Raw genomic sequence first — 26,349 nt, forward strand, 5'->3', positions numbered from 1 at the left:
AGGAAAAGGGATTTGGTTGTGGGAATTTTTCAGGCATTCGAGTGCACTTTATCTGGGGCCTTGGAGAATTCCTAGGCCAACTGAAATTATACAACAAGGGTGAATCTCTCTTTCAAGCATGCATTCATCTCTGCTTGTTGCGTCTGGTTTGACAGTTGGACAGAGAGGAATGAACAAAGAGAGCCTGCAGACTCAGCATGTGAGGAAAGCAGGAGTCGAGGAGAGTCAGAGGGATACATTCAACAATCAACTCCATCTTCAAACTAGCCAGGCGCATCCTTGCCAGTCACATGGTCATGTTTACAGGTGAGCAAAATAACTTAAAGACACCTGCGAGGACACAGCCCTACAACCACACAAAGTCCAGATGCCCACTACCCACAGCAACATGTGGTTTTTGTTTGTTCATTTTGTTTGTGTTTTCTGAGGTGGAGCCTCACTCTGTTGCCCAGGCTGGAATGCAGTGGCACAATCTCAGCTCACTGTAACCTCTAGCTCCCGGGTTCAAGCAATTCTCCTGCCTCGGCCTCCCAAGTAGCTGAGACTATAGGCATGTGCCACCACGCCCAGCTAATTTTTTGTGTGTTTTTAGAGAGATGGGGTTTCATGGTGTTAGCTGGGATGGTCTCGATCTCCTAACCTCATGATCCACCCACCTAGGCCTCCCAACGTGTTGGGATTACAGGCGTAAGCCACCATGCCTGGCCCCAAAATGTGCTTTTAAGATAATTACAGTTATGCTTTGGTATACTTACACTCTGAAATGTCAAGGGTAGTTTTCTGTAAATCAATAGAATACTTGTCATGTTGTCTGCCCATCTGCACCCAAACACAGCTTAGTTTAAGTCTCTACTTAGACAAGACACGAGAAAAACTTAGAGATGCTGCGTCCCTCCACTTGCTCTCTGAGGGCACCCTGCTCGGCAGTGGAGAATTTCTAATAAACATGCTTCTTTCACTGCATTCTGCGACTTGCCTTGAATTCCTCCCCATGAAAGATCTGAAAACCCTCCCCTGGGGTCTATATCGGGACCTCTTTTTTCATTAACTAGATGATAGCTTCACTTTCTGGCTAAAGAGTCAGAGCCAGAAAGCCATAATGGGACAAGAAGCCAAGTCCCATTATGTGTTTGACTGGGCATTACCAAGATTTGAGCTGAACAGAGGCCAAAAGGTGCTGTAAATTATACCCAGGATTTGTTTTAACCAGGTATAAAGAAACAAGCAAACATGGAAATCTGTCAGGAAGGAAGTTGTTTTTTATACTCACAGACCCCTAGAAACAGGAAGTACAGCACAGCATGCACGGCCACCTGGGGAGGCACCGGGCTGGGGCAGGAGGCAGAGGGAGCGAGCCTGGAAACATGCACAAGAGCCTTTATCGTGGTTTCGTGGAGTGGCCAGGCCAGGCAGGACGGGCAGGCTGAGGAATGGCCATGGGTTAGGCAGCATAGGAGCTGCCCCTAGTTTTCCTGGTACCCCGCCCAAGGGTGGTTAGGGCGGAGGCCTGGAGTGTCATCCTCTGTCATAGAGGCAGGTGGGGGTGCGGACCTTGGATTGGCTGGTTTCCCTATGGAAGGCACACTTGGAGACAAGTGGTTACCATCTCTAGGAATTAGTGGGTCCTGCGAGGGGTGGTCTCTTCAAGACCAGCAAGGCCCCAGATCCCAAATCATCAGGAAATGCAGAAAATAAAACAACATGAGGAATACAAAAGACTCAGTTCATCACGGGAACCGAGGATGGAAAACGGGGACAGTCGGGGTGCCGGCAAGTTGGAAGGTAAGAAGTGGTTATATGGGAGTTAGCCAGACATGGCGGCACACACCTGTGGTCCCAGGCACTACAGAGGCTCAGGCAGGAGGATGCCTTGGGTGAAGGACCTCAAGGCTGCAGTCAACTATGATCACACCACTGTCCTCCAGCCTGGGCAATAGAGCAAGACCCTGCCTTTAAAAAATAAATCATACAAGTAAAATAAAATAAATGGTTATATGTGGATCTACTAGTCCTTCAACGAGGACCTTGAGGACACCGTAAGGCTGCCCTCAAACAGGCTGACTTTAGCCTTCTAGTGTCTTATGTCTAATGTCTTAAAGGCAATCCCTCATGTAGTTTAGAAACAGAAAATGGTCTTCCCAGCTAGAACATTTGTCTTCCCAGCTCATGGAACACAAAAATCAAGGCAAATGTCTGTGCAAAGAATTTTTTTTTAATTAGTGAATTTATGTGAAAAACTTGACAACGATATACAATTTAAATCACATTTAACTGGTACATTTAGCAACTCATCTCCATTTCAACGAATAAAATAACAGCCATCTGAGCTATTCCAGGAAAACCCAACGAGGCAGCTTGCTCCCCTGCATGCAAGGACGTCTGCTTTCCGTCAGGTTTAAGATAGATCCAGCTCCCCCTGCTGATGCATTTCCAAGGACAAGGCAGACGAAGGGAGAGGCTGCCAGGCTGGCAGAAAGGCATACGTACAGGATGGCCATGTGCAAAGCCACCCAAGTGGACCAGCCATATTCCCTGCAATCTCCGACGCCGCCAAGTCCAGCTGAGACATTAAACAGAGTCCGTGGTGACAGGAAGCTGAGGCTGCCTAGAGCCAATGCATCTGGTGTAATTGAAAAGGTCTTTGGCGGATGACACTGGGGGCAATAAGTGCCGTCCTCTGAGACGCCTGAGGCCATTCCTCCATCTCCTTCCTCTGTGGTCCTGGCAACTGCACTTGCTCCAGCACAAAGAAACGCTGAAGCCACGGGGCGCTAGTGACCCAAAGCAAAAAGAGCTCTGTCAATTCCTTCTCAGCTTCCCATCAGGCACAGAGGCATCGAAGCCCCTGGCTATGGGTTCCCGTCCATTGCTGTAACCATCAAACGTGAGCGCTCTCCCTCCAAGCCAGGAACTGGGCGACGTGCCGTGTGCATAACCAGCTATGTGCTGGTTATGCCAAGAGGAACCCCAGGCTGCCCTTTGATGAGGTCAGCACCCAAGACCCGGGCAAAGAAGGAAGGAGAGCAAGGAGTCTCCCAAAATCAGCAACCACTTCTTGCCGGTTGGACCGGACAACGCTGGCAGTGGAAACAAGACACATCCTCTCCACCCTCAGGAATTCAGTCTAGTGGGGAAGACAAGAAAGGAATGCAAACAAACACTCTGAGTTGATGTGATGTGTATGGCGAGAGGAGTGTGGATTAAGCATAGAAAAAGCACAGTGGGACATTTGAGCTGTGTTATTTGTTTGAGACGAAGCCTGTCTCTCTCACCCAGGCTGGAGTACAGTGGTGTGATATCTGCTCACTGCAGCCTCTGCCTCCCAGGTTCAAGTGATTCTCCTGCCTCAGCCTTCCAAGTAGCTGGGACTAGAGGCACCCGCCACCACGCCTGACTAATTTTTTGTATTTTAGTAGAGATGGGGTTTCACCATGTTGGCCAGGATGGTCTCGATCTGTGGACCTCGTGATCCGCCTGCCTCGGCCTCCCAAAGTGCTGGGATTATAGGTGTGAGCCACCGTGCCCAGCCCTTGAGCTGTGTTTTAACGCATAGGAAGGATCTCAGTGGAGAAGGGAGGAAAGAGGATTGATGTAGCAGCCAGAGGAGGACAGTGTGCACAGGCAGGGAGGCAGATGCTCAGCACACGTTCAGGAGAGGCAGGTGCCGCTGGAGGGAGTAGACGCAGGGGCCGATGGGCAGAATTAAGTCAGACAGACCATGGGTGGGAGGCCCTGGAAAGCCAGGGAGGAGGTTATGTGCAGTCGGTTCACCATCAGTCATTTTTTTTAAAGACTAAGTCTTGCTCTGTCACCCAGGTTAGAGTGCAGTGGCACGATCTTTACTCACTGCAGCCTCCACCTCCAGTGTTCAAGTGATTCTCCTGCCTCAGCCTCCCAAGTAGGGATCACAGGCATGCACCACCATGCCCAGCTTGTATTTTTGTATTTTCAGTACAGTCAAGTTTCACTATGTTGGCCAGGCTGGTCTCGAACGCTTGACCTCTGGTGATCTGCCTGTTTTGGCCTCTCAAAGTGTCGGGATTACAGTCGTGAACCACTGCTCCCAACCCCTCAGTTATGTTTAAATTAGGGGCATGAGGTCAAAGCTGCACGTTGGGGGTTGTCTCTGGCAGCATTGGTGAGGTGGGGCAGAAAAGTCCAGAGGCAGACGATGGTCAAGGTTTTGACAATGTTCACACAGTGGGGAGGGATTTCTGACCAGAGGGGATGGCCAAAGAAATGAGGGCCATGAAAGGGAAGAAGCAGCCAGACTTGGGGCAGGAAAGGGGCGGCCACGGAGAGAGAAGACAGAGAAGTTCTGAGTTTTGAGAGGTGCCCAAAAGTGGGAGGTTAGTGGTAGATGCAAGGCTGGTGCTGGGAGGAGAGGTCACAGCAAGGGACAATCATGACATCCATTGGGACAGTATTTTTATTTACACAGTCCCCTGGAAGCTCCTGTTCATGACACCTGGTGAGGTTGGCTCAAGCAGGTGTCATTTCTACCAGCTGAGTGATGAGAAAACAGAAAGAGTCATGCTAGAATTACAGCCTGGGTAAATGTCAGAATCACTTACTCAGTGAGCCGTTCATGCCACTGCACTCCAGCCCGGGTGACAGAGCAAGACTTGGTCTCAAAAAAATAAATAAATAAAAAGAATTTGTCAAATGAATGCATGACTGGGGTCCAAGACAAATCTCCTCAGCCCAGGAAAGGAAGGACTCCATGGAGCGTCCAGTTAGTCATTCATTCATTTGACAAATTCTTCTTCTTTTTTTTCTTTTAAACAAAATCTTGCTCTGTCGCCCAGGCTGGAGTGCAGTGGCGTGACCATGGGTCACTGTGATCTCCTGGGCTCAAGTGATCCTCCCACCTCTGCCGTCATAATAGCTGGAATTGCAGGCGCATGCCACTATCACTGGTTAATTTTTTATTTTGTGTAGAGGTGGGGGTCTCACTACATCACCAAGCTGATCTTGAAATCCTGGGCTCAAGTGATCCTCCCACCTAGGTCTTCCAAAGTGCTGGGATTACAGGTGTGAGCCACTGCGCCTGCCTGACAGATTCTTCTTCGAGCACCATCCAGTGTTCTAGGTGCTGGTGATTCACTGGTTAAGAAGAGACAGGTACATCTGCCATCGTGGAGCCTACATTCCTGTAAATGGTAGAACAGACCAGCTGGCCTTTTGTCAGTTTTCCTAGAAGCCCAGAGAGTCCCCCAGGAGAAGCAAATCCCAAGGCAAATCTGCCTCACAGATGAAAGCTGCTTCTGCTAACATGTGCCACAGGAACTAGAGTTGGACACATGTGTAGTCTAAACATACAGTATTCAGAACAACAGCCAGGGAAAGCCGGGTCTCAGATGAGTCCTGAAAGCATTTAGGCACAAAGGCTGCTTCTGGTCGACTTTCAGGGAGAAATGTATCATTCTTCTCTTTTCTCTTTTCCTTGTATTTAAAACTTAACAAACGCCTTTGTTCTTCACTAAGTACCAATAATTGATGTTTATGAAGAAGGTTTCCAATACACCCATGTTTTTAGACGCCTCCTTCACAATAGCCAAAAGGCAAAACAACCCCAGGTCCACCAAAGATGAATGTATAAACTGAATGTGGTCTACCCACCCAATGGAATAGTATTTGGCCTTTAAAAAGGGAGGAAATTCTGACCCATGACACAACATGAGTGAACTTTTAGAATATTATGCTAAGTGAAGTCAGCCAGACATAAGAGGATGAATATCATGTGATTCTACTTACATGAGGTCCCTAGAGGAGTTAAATTCACAGAGGCAGAAAGTAGACACCAGTCGTGGTGGCTCACATCTGTAATCCCAGAACTTTGGAGACCAAAGTGGGAGGATCACCTGATGCCAGAAGTTTGAGACCAGCCTGGGCAACACAGTAAGACCTTGTCTCCACAGAAAAAATTAAAAATTAGCCATGTGTGGTGACACACACCTGTAGTCTTAGCTACTCCGTCGGCCGAGGTGGGAGGATTGCTGGAGCCCAGGTATTCAAGGTTGCAGTGAGCTGCACTACACTCCAGGCTGGGCGACACAGCATTATTCTCTCTCCTCTCTCTCTCAAAGAGGAAGAAGAGAAGAAGGAGGAGAAGGAGGGGAAGGAGAAAGAGGAGGAGGAGGAAGAGAAAAAAAGAAGAGGAGGAGGAGGAAGAAGAAGGTAAAAATGATGGTTGGTGATTGCTAGAGCTGGGGGGAGGGGAGGTGGGAATTATTTAATAGGGACAGAGTTTCAGTTTAGAATGACGAGAGGAGTTCTAAAGATGGTTAAAAATGGTTAGCCAGGCATAGTAGCTCATACCTGTAATTCCAGCACTTTGGAAGACTGAGGTGGGAGGATCGCTTGAGCCCAGGAGTTCGAGACCTACCCAGGCAACATGGTGATACTCTCTGTCTCTACAAAAAATACAAAAATTAGCCAGGCAAGGTGGTGTGCACCTGTGGTCCCAGCTACTCAGGATTCTGAGGAGGCAGGATCGCTTGAGCCTGGGAGGCGGAGGTTGCAGTGAGCCAAGATCACACTGAGCCTGGGCAACAGAGAGAGATCGTGTCTAAAATAATAATAATACTAAATAAAATGATTGCAAAGTAAATAGCGACTTTTATCTCGTGTGTGTTCTACTGCAATGTTTTCTGACAGAAGTTTCCAGGCCGCCAGCAGGGAAGAGCAAATCTCTTCCTCTGTCTGGTTCTTAGCCTTGTCGTCCTTAATAAGAGGGGCTGGACTAGAGGCTGCTGGGTCTGCAGGCTAACGTTTCCATGGTAACCACAAGAGGCAGCTGCCTGGCAGGCAGGATCTCACCTGGCCTCCCTCCTATCTACTCCATTCTCTAAGCTGCCACACAGAGAACAAACATCAGCATCTGGTGCCTCTCTCTGCATCTCACGCCACCACCCAGCAATGCAGAAGCTCAGATTTTCAAGCAGGCCCTGCCCTGGTTTATTTCCACGCAGTCACACCCCGCCCCCAGAACACGTTCTCCCTTTTCTCATAAGCATTTCCGACTCCTCCCCTTCCTGAGCATTCTTTGCAGCTCAGCTGGAATGTCCCTTCCTCCAGGAAGCCTTCCCTTCCTGACTGCCTAGATGACGTTAATATTCCCATGGCACCCTGCCTCCTCCCAAGGAAAGATCGTCATGCAACAAATGGTCATGAGGATGAGTAATTTCAGACAGCAAGACGAGGGAGAGTCTTCCTCGATGGCTTTTATCTACATTAGAAAGGTGCTTGTGAGCATGTGGTGGGGAGGAACCCCGCAAGAGCCGAGGCAAGGGTCTGAAGCCTCAGCATGTTCTCATATAAACATAGAATTAGAAAAGAATTAGAGATACAGTTACATAGTTATTCCTATATATAAAATCATAAATAATCACATAGCTATTCCTATGTAATCATAAACACATCTATATAATCATCTAATCTTTAATCTTACTAATAAGCCTCAGGTCAAGAAGTATGGGACTGAAGTGGCATTGTAAAAGAGATGACCCTAAGACAGGATGCTCTGAGTCCTCTGTCACACCCGCATAAGGGCTGCTGGAGGACGCCTTGGCTGTGTGACGGTGTCAGCACTGGGAAAGTGCCCGCTGTTTAGCCAGCCAGGTAAGGAGACATCCAAGATGGCCAAGACATCTCCTTCCCCGGAGGAGGAGAAAACTCCACTTCTCCAAGCTCTTGTGGGAGGCCTGACGGCTGTCAGGGAGGCCCACAGACATCCGGGGACTTAATTGTCTCCATGTGGTGCTGTGATTCAGCGGTCACGTTCCATGGCTACTTTCAAGTTCTGCTTCTGCACCTGGTTCCTCTTTCCTTAGAAGATAAGAATTAGTAATAGTAACATAAATCATAGTGACCTTGACATTTCTTGACAACTATGAAAAAAGTGCTGACGCCTTAGGTTTTCCCCTCCCCTGGGCTTCTTCAAAGTCTTAGGCCCCCTATCTCCAAGACACTATGTAACTGTATCTCTAATTCTTTTCTAATTCTACCGTGCCTGATTTGCCTGACCCTATCGCTGACCAGCATTACTTTATCCTACCTGCACTTCCCTGCTTTGTACTCAATAAATGTCAGAGCGTCCAGGCATGCGGGGCCACTGCTGGTCTCTGGGCTTTGGTTGGCAGTGGACCCCTGGGCCCAAACTCTGTTTTCTCTTTGTGTCTTGTTTCTTTTATTTCCACAGTTTCTCGTCTCCACACCAGCAGAGAGTGACTCACGGGACCTGTAGGGCTGGACCCTACAAGCATGGGCTTTGGACTCCGAACCCACAGGACTGGAATCCCTAGCTCTCCATCAGCTGTGTGCCCTTAAGCAAGTGACTTCACTGCTCCTAGTCACTGTCCTCTCTGTAAAGCTGGGGTCAAATTTCCTACCTCTCCGGGGTCTTGAATAGATGGAGGGAGTGGCTGGCGTAGGAACAGACCACATCCATGCAGCTTTGGACTCCAGCCACTGCCCCACCAGTGACGTCCTCACTTCTCCTCACCTAGACCCTCTGGTTCCTACCTGTGCCCTACTTTTCCTCCGGCTCACTTCCTAACAGCCAGATTGGCTTTCTAAAAGCTTTTGTAAAGCTTTCTAAGGTTTTTCTTTTTAGGACAGAGTGATGCTCTGTCACCCAGGCTGGAGTGCAATGGCACAATCATGGCTCACCAAAGCCTTGACCTCCCGAGCTCAATCAATCCTCCTGCCTCAGCCTCCCAAATAGCTGGGACTACAGCCACGCACCACCACACCTGGGTAATTTTTTTTAATTTTTGGTAGAGACGATGTCTCACTATCTTATGGGTCTGGTACTGAACTCCAGGACTCAAGAGAGCCTCTCACCTCAGCCTCCCACAGTGCTGAGATTCTGGGCATGAGCTACCACGCCCAGCCTAACTGCACTTTCTGTGTGTGCATTTACATTTTGTTCATTTTGGTTTTAGCACATTTATTAATGCATAATTGACGTATAGTAAACTGCACATAAGTGACACAGGCACACACCCATGAAAAAAAATCACCACAATCAAGATAATGAATTTATCTGTCGCCTCCCCCCCCAAAATGTCCTTGTGCCCCTTGGTAATCTCTTCCTCCTTCATCCCCTCCCTCCTTCACAGGCAACCATTGACTGGCCCTCTGTCACCATAAACCGGTTTGCATTGAATGTAATCATACAGCATATTCTCTTTTTTGCCTGTCTTTTTTCATTCAGCATAATTCTTTTGAGATTCATCCATAGAGAAGCCACAGTTCATTTTTCAATCATTGAAAGTGGCATGGTGCTGTATTCATAGCCCACAGCTTACCTGGCTTTTGTTGGAGTTTTCTTTGTTTTTGAGACAGAGTTTCACTCTGTCACCCAGGCTGAAATGCAGTGGTGCAATCTCAGCTCACTGCAACCTCTGCCTCCCGGGTTCAAGCACTTCTCACGCCTCAGCCTCCCAAGTCGCTGGGATTACAGGTGGGTGCCACCACACCCAGCTAATTTTTGTGCTTTTAGTAGAGATGGGGTTTCACCATGTTGGCCAGGCTGGTCTCAAATCCTGACCTCAAGTAATTCGCCCACCTTGGCCTCCCAAAGTGCTGGGATTACAGGTGTGAGCCAGTGCTGCTGGCCAGTTTTTTTGTTTTCGTTTTCATTTTTGAGTGACATGGTGCTGTACGCATACAACACAGTTTGTTATTTTCACTTACCTGTTGATGGACATTGTGTCCGTCTCGGTAGGAACACATGCTTCCGTTTCTCCTGGGTAAATATCTAGGAATGCAATGGCTAGATCACAGGGTAGTATTGTTTAACTTTTCAACAAAGTGCCAAACTATTTTCCAAAGTGGTTGTATCATTTTACATTCTCACCAGTCATAAATGAGAGTCCCATTTGCTCTGCATCCTTGTCCTCAGCTGGTAAGGTCAATCTTTTTTCATTTTAGCCATCGTGAGAGGCGTGTCCGGGCGCCTTCTGAGAGTTTCATGACTAAGGATGCTGAGCATCTTTTCCTGTGCTCGTTTGTTACCTGTGTATCTTGTATGGTAAATTGTCTGTTCAAAAGAAGTTTCAAAACAAAAATTGCAAAAGCTAAATCTGTTTTGTAAATTTTTCCATGAGCTTAATTTCTACAATTTCTATGCTTGATTCCACTATCTAAAGCTATTATGGTTTTTTAATATTAAAAAATTATGGTGAGAAATATATACATAACATAAACTTTATCATTTTAACCTTGGCTAACTATACAGTTCAGCGGCATTAAGAACTGCAGGAGAGGAGAGAAATATTTCTTAGTTGAGGCCGACTCCTGAGAAAAAAGACAGATTATTAAGAGAAAGGCAAACAACAGTTTAATAACGTGTACTTCTTGTATACATGGAAGACACGAAGAGAAATGAGTGAATATCAAAGAGTTGACTTAAAAATCAGGCTGAGATACCAGGCTGAGTTTCAACTGAAACAAAGAAAGGAGGATATGGGGAGGGCCCATTCTAAGATGTTGGCCAGGCGCCGTGGCTCATTCCTGTCATCCCAGCGCTTTGGAAGGCTGAAGCAGGCAAATCACTTGAGCTCAGGAGTTCGAGACCAGCCTGGCCAACATGGTGAAACCCTGTCTCTACTGAAAAAAAAATGAGCCAGGTATGGTGGCATGTACCTATAGTCCCAGCTACCTGGAGGCTGAGGCAGAAGAATCCCTTGATCTCAGGAGGCAGAGGTTGCAGTGAGCCTAGATCGTCATGCCACTGCACTCCAGCCTGCACAACAGAGCACACTCTATCTCAAAAAGGAAAAAAAAAAAAAGAAAGAAGAGGCCCAGGAAAAGTACAGTAAACAAGGGTAAGATTTGTGATGCGGAATTAAATCCATGCCTTGTCCAACGAAGGGAGTCTAGTGATTTCAAATCACCTGTCTCTGGGACACCCTTACAATAAAGATTTCCTTTATAGATGTAAATTCGCCTTACAAAGAGTAACTTCTGCTCTGTTTTCAGAATTTCTCCTGTGTCTGCAGTTTCTCAAAATAATCAGCTCAAAATAATCCTTATGTCAAAGAGGCTTATTTTGGGATAGCATATTCTGGTTATCATACATCTGCATCATGCAATTATCACTACGTCCATCTCCAGAACTTTTATCACCTCCCCAAACTGAAGCTCTGTAAACATTAAGCAATAATTCTTCACTCCTTCCCCACTGCTACTGCTAACCACCTTCTCTACTTTCTGTCTTCACAAATTTGACTCCTCTGGGCACTTCCTAGAAGCGGAATTTCACAGTTATTTGTCTTTTTGTGACTGGCTAACTTCACCCAATATAAAGTCCTCAAGGTTCATCCGTGTCTAAGTAGCATGTGTTAGAATTTCCTCTCTTTTTAATCTATTGTCGTCTGCTTTATTTTTTTATTTATTTTTGAGGCAGTTTCGCTCTGTCACCCAGGCCTGAGTGCAATCATGGCTCACTGTAGCCTTGAACTCCTGGGCTCAAGCAATCCTCCCACTTAAGCCTCCTGAGTTGCCGGGGCTACAGATGCACACTACCGTGCCTGGTTAATTTTTTTTTTCCGTTTGTAGACCCAGGGTCCAGCTATGTTGAGCAGGCTGGTTTCAAACTCCTGGCCTCAATCGATCCCCTGCCTCGGCCTCCCAAAGTTCTGGGATTACAGGCATGAGGCACCGAACCTGGCTAGAATTTCCTTCCTTTGTTGGGCTAAATACCATATCATTGTATGTCTAGATCGCATTTTGTTTATTAACGTATTTGTCCATGGACCTTTGGGCTGCTTCTGCCTTTTAGGTATTATGCATAATGTTGCTCTGAACATACGTGCACAAATAAGTCCCTTATTAATTAAGTTTTAATTCATTGCATTTTAATTGATTGTCTCATGGTCTACAGCAGTGCCTGACATATAGCAGGCATCTAAGACACGTGTGTGAATTTAACAACCAAATGAATGAGTGAATGAAAGGACAAATCCCATACTGGATACGAACTCAGACACAGAGCTGTATCGTTTGCCCTGTGTGTGCCGGTCATGGTCTCCTACTGCAAAGAGGCTGAGTCAACCAAGAAACAGCTCTTTGGATCCCGCTCAAGAAGTTAGGAAAACAAACACGTCCTCTGCCTAGGGTGTCACCCTTGCCTCAGATTGTTGTTTCACGGGAGGCCCAGCGGCCTGCAATCTTTGGGTGAATAAACAGGATAGTAATCTAGTAGGAGGCATAGCTGAGGCCACTCAGAGAGGAGGAATTCTTCCTCTGAGAAAGCTGAGGAAGGTCTGGACACTAACTACGTTCCAGACCTTCCCATCCAAAAACAATACTATTGTAACTAACATTTCTTTCTTTCTTTCTTTTTTTTTTTTTTGAGACAGAGTTTTCCTCTTGTTGCCCAGGCTGGAGTGCAATGGCGAAATCTCACCTCATCGCCTAGATCCTCCGTAACCTCCACCTCCCCAGTTTAAGTGATTCTCCTGCCTCTGAAAAACAGTAGCTGGGATTACAGGTATGCGCCACCATGCCCGACTAACTTTACTATTTTTAGTAGAGACTAGTTTTCTCCATGCTGGTCAGGCTGGTCTCGAACTCCCGACCTCAGCTGATCCGCTCGCCATGGCCTCCCAAAGCACTGAAATTATAGGCGTGAGCCACCGAGCCTGGGCTTCTTTTTTTCTTGAGATGGCATCTCACTCTGTTGCCCAGGCTAGAGGGCAGTGGTACGGTCTCAGCTCACCACAACCTCCACCTCTCTACTGCCTCAGCCTCCCAAGTAGCTGAGTCTGCAGGCATGCACCACCACCCCTGGCTAATTTTTTGTATTTTTAGTAGAGATAGGGTTTCACCATGTTGGCCAGTCTGGTCCCGAACTCCTGACCTCCAATGATCCACCTACCTCGGTCGGCCTCCCAAAGTGCTGAGATTACAGATGTGAGCCACTGCACCCGGCGTAGCTTACATTTTTGTGTACTTATGTGTGCCAGGTACTTTATAAGCAGTATCTTATTTAATTGCCAAATTAGCCTGAATTAGGCACTGTAAGCCTCAATTTTATAAAACAAAAAACAAAGGCACGAAGAAGTTAACTAACTTGTCCCTGATCACCCCAGTTGGTAAAAGGCAGAGCCAGGGTTTGAGTACAGGCAGCACAAAAAGGCGCCACCAGCTGCTGAGGCTCAGAGTAGTTTTCAGTGAGTTGTACTAAATTTAACCAGGGTCCTTCTGAAACAAAAATTTTTTTCCTAAATTTGAATAATAAATATTCATTTCATAAATTTTAGGAAACACATGTTTTAAAAATCACATAATCCCACTGAAAGAGATAGTCAGTGTTAACATATTAGAGTGTTTCCTTCTAGTTGCTTCTCTATACTTATATATTTTAACTTAGCCGATATAATGATGAGTGTCTTCATCTCTTAAAGAGGCATCAGCCTCCCCCTTTTTTTTTTTTTTTTCCAAGGCAGAGTCTTACCCTGTTGTCCAGGCCAAAGTATCTCAGCTCACTGCAACCCCTGCCTCCTGGATTCAAGCGATTCTCATGCTTCAGCCTCTCTATTAGCTGTGATTACAGGCATGCACCACTTACAACCAGCTTTTTTTTTTTTTTTGTATTTTTAGTAGAGATGGGGTTTCACCATGTTGGCCAGGCTGGTCCCAAACTCCTGACCTCAGAGGATCCACCCACCTCAGCCTCCCAAAGTGCTGGGATTACAGGCGTGAGCCACCGCGCCCAGCCTAGCCTCCCATCTTGATATATCTACCACTCTCACCCACTCTTCCTGGGTTACTCTGGTCCCTGGGTCTCTGATGTATTTCTGCGAAATGACACAGTAAAAATGCAAGTGTTGGGCTGACCACGTGGCTCACTCAGCACTCTGCAGGGCCAAGGTGAAAGGATCTCCTGAGCTCAGGAGTTCAAGACTAGCCTGGGCAACATAGCAAGACCTCATCTCTACTAAAAATAAGTAAGACAATGCAGGTGTTGGTTTATAGTAATGGTGATGGCAGTGACACTGCAGGATCACCACGTGCAGACGCACCTTCCGTACATTATCTCAGTTCTCATGGCAACCATATTATGCAGAAATCGTGATGACATTATAGCAAGGAAACTGAGACTTCAGCTGTCATATGCTGCTCTTCCTCTTCCCTTCCTGAACAACTTAGTCCTAAAGCCATTTGTGAAGCCTAAAAAGGTAGGTGTTCACATGGGGGCATCTAGAGTGGGGTGCTGGGATTGCAGGTATGAGTCCCCCTGCCCCCACACCCCGTGTCCAGTTCAATACATGTTGATTTGTATTTTCACCCGGGGAAACCCCTGAAGTTCACATGCCACCCCAGTCACTGAAACTCAGTTATCGTTCCCTTGGCTTCCTGAGCCAGGAAGAGAGAAATTCCTGGCACTGTGTGGTGTTGCAGCTCCCTGAGCTCCTCCAGAGTTGACCCTGGAAATGGCTGCATTGTGTCTGCAAGGTATGCTGGACAGAGTTGGTCCCTTCCCACAAGACAGGCCAAGGACAGAGGGGCCAGGCTGCAGAGAGAGAAGGGCTGAGCACCCTCAGTCGCATCTGAGAGTCAGCTTTTTGTTTCTTAGGTATTTGGATGAGAGAGAAAGTTTTTGTTGTTGTTGGTCCTGAAGAGTGTCAATTAACCAGTCTGTGATACACTATTATGATTTATAATAAGAGATACACACTTGGTCTTCAACCCTGTTCTGGGCACAGAGCTCGTAAAATGCTTGGGATTTCCTAAGTGATTCATAACAAGCCCCTTTCAACCTGAGTTTCTGCTGATGCGGGCTCTTGCAGGATGGGGGTGCTGGTTGCCAGGGGAACCAACTGTGTGATGAGAGGATGGGAACGTTCAGAACTGCCCCCCAGTTCCCACCCGCTGGGGAGGCTGGAGGAGACTGAGGGGCTCGAGATTGAGTTGAAAGGCCGATGGCCAGTGATTTCATCAGTCATACCTGCATCATGAAGCCTCATCAAAAAGGTGGGGTGCAGAGAGTTCTGAGTTGCTGAGCACATGGAAGTGTTGGGAGGGCGGCAGACCTGGGAGGGTTGTGGGGGCTCCATGCCCTTCCCCATCTCCTGCCCTGTGCTCTCTTCCCTTCCTCTGTTCCTGAGCTGTCCCTTTTATAATAAACAGGTAAACCTAATAAGGTGTTTCTCTGAGTTCTGTGAGCCATTCCAGAAATGATAGAATCCGAGGCTGGTGTCATGGGAACCTCTGATTTGCAGCTGGCCCATCAGAAGCACAGGAGACAGTGAGGGCTTGCGACTGGCGTCTGAAGTAGGGGCAGTCTAATGGCAGCCCCATCAGACTTCAACTGGTAGGGGCTGTGCCAACTCCAGGTGGTGTCAGAATTGGATTGAATTTCAGGACTTCCAGCCGGGGTTGGAAAACTGGTCAACACAGGAAAAAAATTCACACCTCTGGTGTCAGAAGTGAAGTACAGAGAGTAGTTGAGAGGACAGAGAAAATCATGACAGGTGTGGGAAGTTTTTCCCCGTGTTTGATTTTGTTTTGCTTTGTTTGAGTTAGGGGCTCCCTCTGGCCCCTAGCAGGAGTGCACTGGTGCAATCATGGCTCACTGCAGCCTCCAACGGCTGGGCTCAAGTGATTCTCCTATCTCAGCCTCCCCAGAAGTCAAACTACAGGCGCACACCACCTTACTTGGCTAATTTTAAAAAACGTTTTGCAGATAGAGGATCTTGCTTTGTTACCCTAGGTGGTCTCAAACTCCTGGCCTCAAACAATCCTCTCCTCTTGTCCTCCCAAAGTGTTGGAATTACAGGTATGAGCCGACATGCCTGGCTCTCACGTGTGTTTTCATTACACATCTAAACACAGCTCTTCATGGATTATTACCAGAAGTAACAATATCTAAGCATTGAACAGGATCCTGAAATACCTTCCACATGGTTTTGGATTCAGCAATACAACAATATATCTCATAGCACATCCGCCATCAGGAAGCCTAGGTTCCAGAAGAAAAGTTAAGACTCAAAAACCACTGAGCTCTGTGGCTCATGTCTGTAATCTCAGTGCTTTGGGAGACCAAGGTGGGAGGATGACTTGAAGCTGAAAGTTTGAGACCAGTCTGGGCAACATAGTGAAACCCCATCTCTAAAAATTTTTTTAAATTAGCTGGGCATGGTGGTGTAGTCTCAGCTATTGGGGGGCTGAGGTGGGAGGATGACTTGGACTCAGGAGTTTGAAGCTGCAGTTAGATATGCTTATGCCACTGCACTCTGGCATGGTCAACAGAACCCCACCCCCTCCACCAAAAAAAAAGAAAAAAAAAAAAAAGACTCATATTCTAAAAAATGGCAGGAAACTCAAGATCAGTATATGTGTTAAATGACTCTGAATGCTATGAGCTCAGAGAAAAATCCAGGAGCTACTGGGGTAGATGGAAGATGGAGGTGTGGCTTGAACGACATCTTGAGGATGAGAAAGATTGACTGAGATGAGAGAGATTATTTTTAGGTGCCCCAAGTGTAGGTATAAGGACATAAATGAGCTTGCTGAGGAGACAGACAGCGGGAATGCTGAGAGAGGATCCAAGGGTGGCAGACACACCAGCCCAAACAGATGAGGAAGGGGTTCCCAAGCCACTGCATTCACTCCAGCCTGCCGTGAGAGTTCGCTGGGGTTTCAAGGACCTTAAGCGCCCACGCCACCAAAGCCTTCTTCTCGCATTGCATTACGTAAAGCTCTGCAGGAAGACGGTACCTCTAGGAATTCACCTGTCATCAAAGCAGGGCCCATCCTGTTAGGAAACAAGGCTGGCCTGGTCCAGAAGGGCTTGGCTGACTACTGCAGTCACCAGGAAAGAAGGTGCATGCTTGTTTGCATTTGCCGTCACACTGTGGCTCAGCAATGTATCCCACCAATTAGATCACAGTTCCACATATGGCATCGAGGGCGGCTTCACCTGCCCTGGCCAATGTCTGGGACATGCACAGAGCCACACACTGCCTGGGGAATGCCAGTGTCATGAAGTCTCTCTGTGAAGGGCCGGCCACGCCCCTCCAGTTTCCCTCCTCATTCCCTTTGGAGGATGCCACCCTTCCTGTCAGGCTTCCTCCTGGCCTTTCCATGTCACTTCAGCCATGCCATTGCACTGATCTCACCTGCAGGCTGCACCGCCTCCATCCCACAGGAATGACAGTCACACCCAACAACCAACTGCCTCAACTTGAAAAAGCTATTTTAAAACTGCACCTGCCCTCAGGGAAGTTAAACAGCCAGTATCTTTGCTCTGTTTTCCTATGGAGAAACTGAGTCATGATCTAAGTTACCAGAGCATTCTCAACAATGGCTCAGTGAGGTCAGAATCCCACAAAGCCTAACCCAGAGCCTGTGTGCCTGCAGGCACGTCACCCTCTATGCTGTATCTTGGAGGAGGGACCTGTCTGGTGCCAGCAGTTTTGCCCACAGCTCTGCTGTGGATCCACCTCTCTGACCCTATTATGTTTTGGAGGTTGCAGTGAGCCGAGATCTCGCCATTGCACTACAGCTGGGCAACAAGAGCGAAACTCTGTCTCAAAAACAAACAAACAAACAAAAAATCTGTAATCCTGAATCGCACACAGACTTGTAAGTCAAGGAATTCTGGCCGAGAAGAGTTCTCTCTGCTTATGAGAGACACTCCCATGAAACGTGCATCTTTCTGTGTGTCTCTTCATTCCTATGCAATCAACGGCAGTCAATTATTTCCATTGTGGTAAGAATCCCTAGCAAAGAATCAACAAGTTGAGGCCTTAAGTCTTGATGCAGAAGCAATTTGTAAGGGGATTCTTATGCCCCAAACCGAGGCCAGCTAGGCCAGGCACCTGCTCTGTTGGACTCGGACATGCGTCTTCTGTTTTATTCTGTTTGGTGCTTACCTGTGCCAGCAGTGAGAAGTCTCTGGGTTGACTTCCTTCTTCCAGGAAGGAAAGGGACTATGTTCATGAAGCAGCCAGGCTGGGAAGGGCACTACACAGCTTCCCATATGTTATACATGTTCACCACCCTCCATTACTGCCCCACTAGCAGATGTGGACAAGCCAAGGCGCAGAAAGGTTACCTGGACAAGTCACACAACGGTGAAGGCAGGGGTGGCCTCGCACCTGCCGCTAGTAGGCTGCAGGGGATGCTGCCCACTGGCCAGGCCTGAGGCCTTCACGCTCCCTCCCACCCCTCCGGTCCTGGAGCCCAGCAAGCCGCGCCCTTGCTTCCACCACCTCGGCCTCCCTTTCTAGGGCACTCACGTCTCCACCGGCCAGATCTCCCCCATCTTTCCAGGCCCATGTCTCCCCCACCCCCGCGCTGACTCTCAGGTGGCCCGCGGTCAGACACTCTCCCAGGACCCCCTACAGCTGCCCCTCTCCCAGGGTCCTTCGGATGACCGTCTCGTCACTGCAGCTCCACATCTCGTGCGCCCGGGATCGCACCTAGTAGGTCCTCGCTGGGGCGTCCCTCAGTGTTCCCCCCGCACCGCCCCCCGCCCCCGCCGCCACTGGGCGCCTGGGACCCCGCTCTGACGCGGCGGAGGGAGGGCAGGGCGACGGCGGAGAGCAGAAGCGAGGAGGAACCTAAAGGCCCAGAAACGCGGTGTGACCGGAGCCCTCCTGGGCAAACCTCGGGGCCTCGCGCCATAGCCGCGGCCTCGAACAGCACCGCGGGTCGCCGCCCCACCCGGAACCCCGCGCCTCGAGCTCAGGCCCCGCCCTTTTCCCCAAGGAGCTGCTAATCACGCCCCAGGGACGTTGGACCCGGGGGAAGGGGAGGACCCCAGGCCAGTGCCCCGCCCCACTCCGCTTCTCCCTCTTCTCTTCCTCCCCGCCCAGCCCCTTTTTCTCTCCACACCCAGCCCCTCGTCTCCTTTTCGCTCACTCCACCCTAATGTCCTTCCTTTCTCCTCCCCAGCGGGCCCCTCTGCCCCTTTCCTCTTCCCTCCAACCCCCCTCCCCGTTCCGTACCCGCCGTCTCTCCACCCCGCCCGGGTCCCCTCGGCCCCGCCTCCCCATTCGGGTCACCCGGTCCCAGTTCCCTCTTCCTCGCTCCTCCGCCCCTCCCGCCTCTCCTCCCCCGCTCCCGCTCCCGCTCCGCTCCGTCCTCCCGCTCCTCCGCACCCGCCACTATGTCCTCCCCACTCCGACCGCCCCCTGCTCCCCGCCCTGCAGCCTCCCGGCGCCGGCGTGACCGCTCGTCCCACCTCCCTCCCAGCCAATCGCTCCTCTCCTCCGCTCGGGGCCGCTTCCCCGGGGAATCCTGTGGCCGGAGACTCTCAGCCGAGTCCCGCGTCTGTGGTCACCGTGCGCGGGCCGGTGCGGGCGCGCAATCCAGACCCCGGGGCGCAGCAACCTCACAAGTCCCTGTGCAGAAGCAACCCGAAGATCGGGGCTCGGGGCGAGGGTGTTCCGCACAGCGGTGGTTTAGCCGAGGCCGGCAGCGCTTTCTAGTCACAGCAGCTTCCCTAGAAGTGGCCCCACTCGGGTCAGAACCACCCAGCTGGGCAGCTGATATTCCCCACTTTCGCAGAGGGAGCAGCGCGCGTGGGGAGACGCAGTGACTAGCCAGGGTCAGACTCGGAGCATCCTCCCCGGCAAGGCCGAGGGCAGGGTGAGAATGTGGGCGTTCTCCGTCTGCCTCGGCCTGGACTCCTCTGTGCAGGGTCCATAGTGCAAGCAGACAGCTCGAGTGCAGGCAGAGTTTAAGGGAAATATGTTTTGACTGCCGGAGCCTACTAAATCCAAAGGATGCCCTTAGACCTGAGCCTTCTGCTACACTCCTAGCCCATAAAAGGGAAATTTGCATTAAAAAAAAAAAAAAAAAGTCCAAGATAGAAAAGCCTTGGGAGCTAGAATGCCAGGAACCCCAGACCAAGGGCGCTGGGAGGGCGCAGGTCGGTGCATTCCCGGGCCTCGCTGCCCTGCAGGGTCGCGCGCGTTCCAGCGCTCTGGGACTGCGCCGCAGGACACACCCCAAACACCGACCTCAGGCGAAGTAAAAATGAGTCGGCTGCAAACACGACCACGCTGCCCCTAGCTGGCTCTGCCCCTGCCTCTCAGTACGGCAGGCCCTTGCCTCGACGCCGGAGGGTCTTCGCATTTGCCGCTGTGGCTTCTCCCGGATACCTGCAGAACTTTGCTCCCCAACCCCCTTTAGCTCTTACGCCAGGGCCTCCTTGCAAACCAGGCCTTCCCTGTTCCCCGGCAACTGGTTTTAAATCACAGCACCCCCAGCCCCTGCAGTTCACACTCCCTCCTCAGCTCCTTCACTGTCTTTACCACCCCCCCCCCCATAGCCCCTAAATGCGTTTGTTAATCGCCTGGGGAACTTGCTACAACACAGATGTGAATTCACTTGGTCCAGGGTGGGTCCCCACGTTTCTAACATGCGTCCGTGATATACCTGTTCCCCATCTGCCTGCGGATCTGCGAGGATCCTTGACTTAACATGCAGATAATATAAAGTGGTTTATTTTTCATATGTATCTTGTTTTACTGTCTCCCGAACTTGAATGTGAGCTCCACCAGTACAGAGCTCTAGTCTGGTTTGTTTGCTGCTGTATCTTTCGCACCTAGAACAGGCCTGGCAGATAGTAGGGGCACTATGTTATTTACAGAAAGAAGTAGTGAATGAAATACAAACCAGAAGAGAAAGCAGAGGTGGGCCGCAACCTAAATCTGAGCTTCTAAGTTTGAGCTTATTTTATTTTTACTTAGTGTTACTTTTGGCAAGGTTCTACATCCCTAGAATTTGACAAGGTCAGACAAGGACTTCCGTCCGAGTGAAGAGGGCAGCTCAAACCCACCCATCTACTCCTGTTCCCTCCTGAAACTCTATCAACACGACCTCAAGGCTGTGTTTCCCACAGGCATAGAGTAATTGACAAATAGGCTTTAATCCCTAAGCTGTAGACTCCTACCATCCTATTCATTCTATTATTTTGTGGATCTTTTTATGTGTCTTAAATATTTCATTGTAAAAATTCTGGAGAGCGTATATTCATATGCTGGAGCACTGTACTGCCATAAAAAGGAACGAAGAACTGATAGCCTGTTGGAACTGACAGCGAGTTGCAGTGTGGGTGGACCTCACAAACATGGGGTCACGTGGAAGAAACCAGACACGCCGTGTGTGGTCCATGTGCTCGCCCAGGCCTGGAGGCTACAGGCAGGTGGCAGGACTGAATCAACATTCTCTGACTCTGCACCCACCTCATGAGGGCACTGAGGGCCCTGACTTTGCAGTGGCACCACTGGCTGTCCTATAGGAGCACAGAAGGCCACTGCCGTCGCATTCACTTCAACCCATGGTTCTATGTTCTGTGTTCATAAACATCTATGAAGATGTTTATCCTGTTCTGAGTGTGACTATAACTTTCCCCAACTTAAAAAAAATTTTTTTTTTTGCTTTTGCTTAGAACAGGCTAGAGAGAGGTTCTTACGCCCCTGTTTCAACCAATAAATATTGCTTGTAAAGTGATTTTTTTTCTTAAGAGACAGGGTCTTGCTCTGTCACTCAGGCTGGAGTGCAGTGGTGCGATCACAGCTCACTGCAGCCTCTAACTCCAGGGCTCAAGTGATCCTCCATCTTAGCCTCCAGAGTAGCTGGGACTACAGGTGCACCCCACCACACCTGGCTTTTTTTTTTCTTGTAGAGACAGAATCTTGCTGTGTTGCCCAGGCTGATCTTTAATTCCTGGCCTTAAGCAGTCCTCCTGCATTGGCCTCCTAACGTGTTGGGATTACAGACATGAGTCACCATCCTCAGCCAGTAAAATGAATGCTGACGGCATTTACAACTGCATACACCTAGCATGTGCAAATACGATGCCACACTGCAGGTGTCATTAGTAAATACATGTTGTCTACTCTACCCCTTTTCAAACCATTTTGTCAGATAACTGCTGTAAGCATCCAAAACTACCACTGACTAAGGATGCTTTCAGGTCTCTAATCAGTATTTTGTTTTTTTAAATGAGGATGTGGGGAAAGTAGAACAGCGGACAATTAGAGGATGGGAAGGGTGGGGGAAGGGGGCGGATAGGATGCAGAATTACAGCCAGATGAAAGGGGAAGTTCTAGTGTTCCATAGCACTGTGGGATGACTATAGTTAACAGTAACGTACAGTTTCAAGTAGCCAGAAGGAGGATACTGAAAGTTCCCAACACAAAGAAATGAGAGATGTTGGCCAGGCACAGTGGCTCACACCTGTAATCCCAGCACTTTGGGAGGCTGAGGTGGGTAGATCACAAAGTCAGGAGTTCAAGACTAGCCTGGCCAAGATGGTAAAACCTTGTTTCTACTAAAAATACAAAAATTAGCTGGGCGCAGTGGCAGGCACCTATAATCCCAGCTACTTGGAAGGCCGAGGCAGGAAAATCGCTTGAACCTGGGTGGCGGAGGCTGCAGTGAGCTGAGATTACGTCACTGCACTCAGCCTAGGCAACAGAGTGAGAGACTCTGTCTCAAAAACAATGTTTGAGATGATGGATATGCTAATTACCCTGATAAGATCACCATATATTAAATGTTTCAAAATATCACGAGGTATCCCATGAATAGGTATCATTATTGTCAATTAAAAAATAAAAAAATAAAATGAAGATGTGAGAATTTTCGGGGCATGGAACTGTTCTGTATCTTGATTGTGGTGGTGATTATGTAATTGTACCTACCTGTCAAAATCTGCAGAACAGTCCACTGAAAACAGTAAGTTTTTATTTATGTAAATTAAATTTTAAAATATGAGGCCTAGCGCAGTGGCTCATGCCTGTAATCCTAGCACTTTGGGAGGCCAGGGCAGGAGGACTGCCTGACTCAGAATTTCGAAATCAGCCTGGCAAAGATAGTGAAACCTGTTTCTAACACACACACACACACACACACACACACACAAAGTGGAGAAAAATAATAGTTTTCCCATGTGCTATCTGCAAGTTACAAGTCTGATCCGGTTGTGAAGTTCAGCTCTCTTCGAGGGCCCCCCTAAATAATCCACCCTGTTTCTGAGACAGGATATTTTGTTTGGAAGAAAGAAGAGGAGAGATTGACATTCCAGAGCCTTTTCAGAAAGAGCGTATCTGTTGCCTCCTTCCTCTCCCTGTCTCCTTCCCGGTCCCCCAGGAACCTGACCTGACACTCACCTTCAAATTCCTCTCCCTTGATTATCAAGAACAGTTTAGCTCTCTTGGCAGTGTGTTCTCAAACTCACATACCAGGGGTGGTCGCAATTGCAAGTGTTGGGTGTGGTTGCAAACATGGCTTTAAAAATCATGTTACAAGCCCTCTTTGTTGGTTTAGATGGCCTGAAACAGGCCATTGTCCGTTGTTCCTTATGGAGCCATCAGCGCCTTGAAACTGAAGGGTATGGAGGGAGCTTATGGAGGATTGGTGCGTCTCTGTGTCAAAAATGAAACAAAAATTACAGCTAGATGAAAGGGTAAGTTCTAAGAAACCCTCCAGCCCTCCCCTGTATCCACCACATCTCTTGGTGATATAGGTCAGCTCAGCTGGGCCACGGTGTCAACATTTGGTCACTTTCGCAAGGGTGTGTTTGGATGCGATTGTGATTAACATTTAAATTGGTGGACTATTGGTAAAGCCCCTTGCCCTCCATAGTAGCGTGGAGCGGGGCCTCATTCCGTGAGTTGAAGGCCTCACTGGAATAAAAGAATGAGGTCCCTGGAGCAAGACGGAATCCGCAGCAGTTGGCCTTCGGGCCGCAACTGCACCGTCAGCTCTTCCGGGGTCTCCGACCTGCGAGCCTACCCTGCAGATTTTGGGCTTGCCAACCTCCATGACCACATAACCTTATCATAAATTTCTCTAACCACACATATCCTATTGGCTCTGGTTCTTGAGAGGACCCCAATATAGAGCCTTCCCTCTAGTATTTAAATATGCTCAAATCTGTTCCACCTTAAAAAGAAATCCTTCCTCAAGCCTCCGTTCCCTCTGCTTATCATCCTATCTCCCCCTTCCCCTTCAGGGCCACTTCGGCAGAAAGGGCTGCCACTTCCTGTTGTTTTCCCTCTTCGCACCCTCTTCTAACTCCCATCTCCAGCAAGCTTCCAAAAGGGCAGCTGTTAAAATGAATGATTTCCATGTTGATGAAACCAATCAATGCCAGACCGTCCCTCTTTTCCATTGATTTTGAACAAGTGGTTTCACAGCTCTTGAAAAAGGCTCTTCTCAGGGACTGGTTTTCCTCCTGCTGCCTGGCCTTTTCAACTTCCTTTCAGCTTCTCCTCTGCAAGTCTTTAAACGTTGGAGTTCCCTGGGCTCTTCCTAGACCTTCCTTCTTCTCTCTCCGCTTACGTCATGTTATCCATTCTGTGGTTTCACCTACCACTGGCTGCTGATTAAATCCAGTCTCTGTCTCAGGCATGTCTCTTCTCTGAGTTCCCTACTCTTGTATCCAACGGGGCATTCAATGCTCCTTCCGCATGGCTGCCTGACACACCGCTCCCACCCTCCTTCCGGACCACCAGATCCTGTCCCTCAAGAAATGCACCTGTAATTCTGAAGCAAGATAGTTGTGTCCTGACACTTTGGGGTGACATATGTGTCATGAATGAATCCCATCTTAGTGACAGTACTTCCTGCATATTTCTCAAATCCATCTTCTTTTTCCCCATCTCTACCACAAATTTAGTTCTAAGCCACTGTAAGCTCTTCCTAACTGGCCATCTCATACCTATGCTTCTCCTTCTCTAGTATTTTCTCTAAAAGAGTGGCCAGGCGTGGTGGCTCACGCCTGTAATCCCAGCACTTTGGGAGGCCGAGTGAGGCAGGCTGATCACATGAGGTCAGGAGTGTGAGACCGGCATGGCCAAGATGGCGAAACCCCATCTCTACTAAAAATACGAAAATTAGCCGGGCATGGTGGTGCATGCCTGTAATCCCAGCTACTCGGGAGGCTGAGGAGGAGAACCACTTGAACCTGGGAGGCAGAGGTGGCAATGAATCAAGATCACGCCACTGCACTCCAGCCTGGGTGACAGAGCAAGACTGTGTCTCAAAAAAAAAAAAAAGAAAAGAAAAAAAGAGTGGACTTTTAATAATGCAAATCTAAAATCCCAAGCCTGTTGGTCCCTATTTAAAAGTCTCTAATGACTTCCCAAACCCTTTGAATAAAGTCAGTAATCGCCAGCGTGGCCTCCAAAGCCCTTCCTAATCCATACACTATCTCTCCACGTTCTCCCAGCTCTGTGTCACCACTGACTGACTTTCAGGAAGGCTCCCATTCTTTTTGACTTTGAAAGCATTTGCTGTTCCCTATTCTCAGGAAGTTGTTCTCCACCCTTTCCCCTGGCAGCTCTCAGCTTCTCAGCATTCAGGGCTTGGTTTAAAGGCTACTTCAGCGAAGTCTCCATTTTATAGGTTCTCCTAGTTCTGTCTCTCCTTAACACTTAACCTAATAATCCGTGCAATTATTGATCTGCTTACTTTCCCTGCTAGAATGAAAGTTCCACGTCCATGTTTGGTCCAGTCACAGATGACATTTTTCTTTCCTTTTGGCAACCTGGCATCTGAACTTCTTTCTAGGCTGGAAGAATCAACCACTTTATGAGTCCTGGTGGGGGTGGAGGGCAGGAGGGCAAAGGACCATCCCCAGCTCCACTCACTTTTCCAGCCTCCCTTGCAGGCAGGACAGCAGCAACCCCCAATCAGGCACATCCAGAGAGATGTGGGCTCAAGAACCAGTAACATAGGAGGAAAGGGTTGGGAAACTCGCTTCCTTCCTTCCGGCAGAAGGAGGGGGGGGCGTGCTCCAAGGGTGCACTCCTGGGGAGAAGCCTTTCGTGCTGGCGGCGGCAGCAGCTGCAGAATGAGGTCCTGGCAGAAGGTGGAAAACGTAGTGCCTGGTGTCTTGGGGTTTCTGTCCTCCAATGGGTTGGATCTCCAGCCCTCGATGATTCCATTGGCTCGTAATAAAGTTTTTAATAGACCCTAATGTGCATCAGGGTCAGGCTATACCGGAACAGCAGGCTATAAACCACAGCGGAGACCTGGCATGCGGTAGGTACATAATGAGTATCTACTCGTTAAAAGAATGCAAAGAACATAGGGATCCTAGGTGCTTTCGTGGACTGAAGAAGATCCTTATTCCTACACCCATTTTTAAAACTCACATCCATCTTCCATTTAAATGGCAAAAATCACAAATGTGAAACTTAAGAAAACACTATTAGTTGATATTGGCAATGCCTTGAAGATTGCATTCCCTACATTAATACAGGATTTGTTTTCCTAATAAAAAACAAAACCACATCCACCAAAGAACAAAAAGACCTGGCAGCCAGGGACAGTGTGTTCTGTGAAGGCTGGTTCGCTTTGAGGAGAGGC

The 26,349-nt window shown here is 48.7% G+C and overlaps 1 long non-coding RNA gene across 1 annotated transcript; it reads right to left on the bottom strand.

The window, feature by feature from the left end:
- Window positions 1-2,194: 2,194 nt before the first annotated feature.
- Window positions 2,195-18,074, bottom strand: LOC108587995 (uncharacterized). Its single transcript, XR_008475886.2, has 5 exons — window positions 17,892-18,074; window positions 9,866-10,048; window positions 9,703-9,781; window positions 6,322-7,830; window positions 2,195-3,124 (listed from the first exon to the last, which is right to left on the bottom strand). It is a non-coding gene; the product is annotated as an uncharacterized LOC108587995 (long non-coding RNA).
- Window positions 18,075-26,349: the final 8,275 nt, after the last annotated feature.

This window comes from Callithrix jacchus, chromosome 13 (assembly GCF_049354715.1).
Source record: "Callithrix jacchus isolate 240 chromosome 13, calJac240_pri, whole genome shotgun sequence".
Taxonomy (NCBI): domain Eukaryota; kingdom Metazoa; phylum Chordata; class Mammalia; order Primates; family Cebidae; genus Callithrix; species Callithrix jacchus.